Here is a 4,901-nt window from a genome sequence, read left to right on the forward strand (position 1 = left end):
GTTAGGCAGAATTATATGCAGTACCCTTTGGGAACACCACACACATTTAGGACTACAAGTGACAGTACAAATTCACCTTTGGTACAAGCCTGTACTACACAGTAAAGTGGTAGCAATGGCTAAGCAGCCAGACTTATCTCAAGAGTAAAGTGAGCAGTATCAATAGTTACACAAAGGACGGCAATTACTATGATTCAAACAAACACTGACTCAAGGTTTCTGAGTAAAAGAAGATACATTTATTTACACATCAGTTATTAAACATTTCACTGTTGTTAAGCAGTAGAAAATCATGTTACTAATACACTACACAACACCCAATAGATTCTGGACAAGTTGGGTTCAAAATGAAGTGTGAGCAAAATGGCACTCCAGTAATTCAAAAGGAAGGGAAAGACAAAGTTAGACAGAAATTGAGCAGCACCAACAAGTAAGTAAGCAGGGCAATCTAGAAAAAGGAACTACAGTAAGGATAACAAATGAAAGGGGCCTGGCCCAAAGTCAATGGACCAAAGTCTTTGCAGAGGATCACACAGTTCAGGGTATTTTGCGGTTAAGTCTTTGCCAAGAGTTCAGAATGACGTTGGTCAGATGAAAAAGTTACTTTAAGGAATGAAGAAGTACAAGCCCTTGGATTGGTGAAAGATTTCACACACTTTCACCGTGGCTGGACGGAACGAACAACCGTATTAGCACAGTACCTTTAAAGCAGAAGAATGCTGTAGCTGAGGCAGAGGTTCCTGGCAGGTTCTGCAGGCTCACGGTTCCTGAAACGACTGTCGGACTGACAAGAAGGAAGAAGACTGGAGGGTTCTGCACTGCTCAGGGAAGAAACCAGCCGCAGAGCAAAGGAACGAATAAAAGGTGCGCTCCTTAAAACGCAAGCAGGGTCCGCTACTCCTGGCTATCCGGTTCACTGTAGCTCTGTACAGCAAATTCGACCAGAGAAGGGAGGCCTGACAAGCAGTTTGGTAAAGTGGTTGTTCCCACCAGCTCAAGGGGAGAAGATTCCTTGTAGATCTTCCCTGTCTTCGAAGTTAAAGATTCGGACCCACATCAGGGCTTCACCGGGAGGTTCAGTCGTGGTAGAGGTCCTCTTCTGTTAGCTTCTCTTCGGTTCTCTCGATCCAGTGGCGACTTTGCCTTTCCAACCCCAGAGACCTGCTTTTTATGCAGTTTTCCCCCATTCACACAGCAGGGTGGTTGTCCCGCCAGGACAGTCACCACAGCCATTCAGATCAGAGTGCGACATGTTTCTCCAAGGAGACCCTGTGCAGGGAGTACTAAATCCCTCCCTCACATCCTGTTCCCCCAGACAGTCAGGGGCCTAAGGAGGGCTTCTGTGCAAAAGGCTCCTAGAAATCCAGCAAAGCTGCTGAGGGACTCAGTCGGTAAGGGAAATTAGCCATTCTGTAGAATTGTCCCCAACACCAGCGCAGGGAAATAAGTGGGGATAAAACGGAAACACGTAGGAATCTTGTGTAGTGAACAGACTCAGGAGATACTAGTGATACTTTTCTTGTGTGAACAACTCTTTTAGAGGTCGGCCCAGAAGGGGCCCACGGAGGGGTGAATGTGAAGGACGAGTGTGGGGTGACAACATAAAAGTTTAATAAAAGAAAGGCGGTATAAGCAAAAAGATCACAGATGTATGTTTCATGTTAACTGTCTGAAGTGCATCAGTATGTCCACGTGTGTCAACAAAATTGTTTTGCATTGAATCTGTTTAGATTAAGTTTCTGAAAAGTGTTGGAGAAGAAAAGGTGTAAGTAGAGGTGGTCTGTGAAAAAGTGATTTTATAAGGTTTACGTTAAGTGATATAAGGTGACCAGATACATTTTTAGGTGGTTACACCACACCTACACGCACACAAGGGTGAAACACAGAACAATGGGGGGGAGTTACACCCTTAGCACATATTTGTCAGCACCTCTATACAGCAAAAAAATAAAGAAATATCATGACGAATGGCTTACTGAGTGTTATGCTCACCTGGTTTCTGCGGAGGCGTTGGGGCACGGTTGCAGCCCTCCCAGGGGTGAGGTCGTTCGGGTCCGACTTCGCCCTCTGCGCTTATGTGGTGACTGGTGGTAATAGGTGATGCTGCTCGGTACTGCTCCTGCGTGGAGAATAGGGGGCGTGAGTATGCCAGCTTGTGCGCCTGATCCCCTTCCAGACCCCTTCTCCCAAACCGTGTTAGCCGTGGGATGCGCTGTCCCTGGAAAGCTCACATGTTGATTAGTTTTGGCGAGCACTCCATCCTTCTGCTTCTGGTCGGGGCGCTTGTATGATCTGCACTGAGTTCCTTCACTGGTCCCTTGCACGTGGTAGCCCAGTCCTGCTGAGACTAAGCCACTATACTTCAGGTAAGTGTTCCTGTTTTACTTTGAATTTCCTTGTCTGTTTTTGTTGTATGTAAAGTTTGTTGTCTTGTATTGCTGTCCGTTCCACTTTTGATGTTTGCTCTTTTGCTTTCTTCCCTTGCAGGTGATGTTGCCGGCCTGGCAGAAACTGCAGAGCTCGAGGCGGCAGACAGAAGGAATGAGGAACGAAGCTGCAGCGGTACAGTAGCCGGTAAATTGTTAACTAGGGGGCGCGCGGGGTTCAAATGCGGCACGGCCCTAGGACGGATGTTCTAACCTTGTCTTTCTTCTTCTTCACAGGGCTCAAGTTCGTGGATGTGGAGTGCAGTGCTGCGGCGTCGGGATCAAGATCACTGGATGTCAGGAAATGAGTCTGCAGATGAAGCACCGGTTTCCTGGAGGTGCTCATGCAGGACAACGCCTGGTTTCCAAAGGTAAGTAAACTGGTCCAAGCGGCGGTGAACATCACGTTGCACGCGAGTGCACAGTAACGCGGAGCACCAGCCTTAAGGATGGCACAGCTTATATAGCTGATCTTCTGAAGCCACGCCCACCAGGTTCAGCCTGCCTGCCACACCCTGCCATGCCCAATGAGTCAGCATATGAAGACCAGGCCTAGGGAGCCACACCCGATGAGTCAGCACATGAGGATGTTCTCTGGAAGGAGGGAGCGTCCCAGGTATTGCCAGAAGGGGGATCCTTTGATAAAAGGGCATTGGATCTAGTGACAACACATTTGCTGGCCAAATACAGGGGGAAACAACTTCAAAATAGATCTCTGGAGGATGTTCGAAGAAATGCCTCCTGGAAACAGTACAGAGAAGGAAGCACCACGTGAAGTGGTGATGGCCCCAGAAGGGGGGGAGAAGAGACGAATGGAGGGGAACCCCAAAAACAGTATCCATTGCTTACTAGACCCACTGAAGGGTACAGCGACCCATTGTGCTTGCCTCAGCCGAGCGTACCCACCACACCCGCAGCTGCATCCCCACCCCCTTATGACCCTATGTGGTTATACGGCCCGACATGTGCCCAACCAGTAAAAATTGCATGCCTAACAAGAGATTTGGAAGCACAACTCACCATTACACACATGGAATTAAATAGATTGAGAACACTGTGTGACAAGGGTCAAATGTTGCCTGGGGGAGGGGAGCCACCGTCTGTGCCAGGAGGTAGGCAGACGCCATCACCGCTCCCAACAAGGAACCCATCTAACTTAGCAAAGGACAAGTGGAAATCTGGGGAATTCTTTTTTACCTCAATAATACGCCAATAAAAGTAGCGCGAGTAGGAAAAGAAAGTAGCCAAGTGAGCAAGGACCAAGGAAGTGCAATCTCGGATAGGGAAATAGATGAGGTGTGGAGTGATTTGGATGAATATGAGGACAAAGTAGCAGCAGCAGGCATGCCGCTGCCTTTCAGGGACCTACCCCAGGAGGGGGAGCCAATAAGGGAAAGCTGGCAGGGAAGACTCAGAAGTAGGGTGGGTCATTGAGTAAGATGAAAGGAGTAAAGGTAAGTAAGACACGAAAGAAGACAAAGTTACAAATGCCCCTCATTCACAAGGGCGCAGGGAACCCCCATTATGTACCCTGGGCGTTAATGGATAAAAACAATTTGTTGAAAGCATTGCCTCTGCTTTTAGGAGGGGCGGGCAAGTGGAAATATGACTTTGAGAAGCATACAGCAGGGGTCCCGCTAGCTATAGGAGATGTTAAAAGCTTGCTAGTATCCGCAGTGGGTGACCAAGCAGACGGAGTGTGGGTGAAGGCAGGGTTCCCAGGAGTACCACTTGATTGCTACCACCATGATGGGTCGTCCTTTAATAATGGGAGTGCCCAGGTATGGGATGCCCTGTGGAGAACCTTCCCTGACACCCCTGATTTACACTCTGTAATGCAATGCACCATGGGGGACGAGGAAGAGGCTGTGCAGTTCATTCTTCGGGTACAGGACATGTGGAGATCAGAAACGGGCCCGACTTGGTACCAATCAACCTCTCTTTTTTAATTTATTATCAATGGCCTGAAATACAGAGCATTATAGTACACCACTATAGGAGGATCAAAGAAAGAGAGAGGAAATTACACAGAGGAGGTTGACAGACGAAACAAAACTTGTACAAAATAAGTTGGTGCAGGTTGTGGCAGTAACAGCCACCCTACCCACTGAAAGGCAGGGGGATGGGGAGGAGGGGTCAGTAGCCCTACAGAGAAGGATGGCAGCTGTATGGTCCGCAAACGGACTGGAGCAATGGGCTGGAGAGGAACAGTATGAGGGGCCCCAATGGCAGGGAAGGACTGGAAGAGGACAAGGTCGGTACAGGGGACAGAGAGGAGGGTACGGAGGACAAGGGCCTAGGGGAGGGGGACAAGGAACATGTTGCAATTGTGGAAGGTGGGGAAATTTTTCAAGGGAGTGTCACGCTCGACCTATGGGATATTATCAAGGACCCCAACAATTCAGGAATGAGCAACAATTCGGTCACCCTCACCCGGGCAGCCCATATGGATTGCCCATGGGAGGCAGGGACCAC

The sequence above is a fragment of the Ambystoma mexicanum genome, chromosome 7p, assembly GCF_040938575.1.
Source record: "Ambystoma mexicanum isolate Mex_15411 chromosome 7p, UKY_AmexF1_1, whole genome shotgun sequence".
NCBI classification, from domain to species: Eukaryota; Metazoa; Chordata; class Amphibia; order Caudata; family Ambystomatidae; genus Ambystoma; species Ambystoma mexicanum.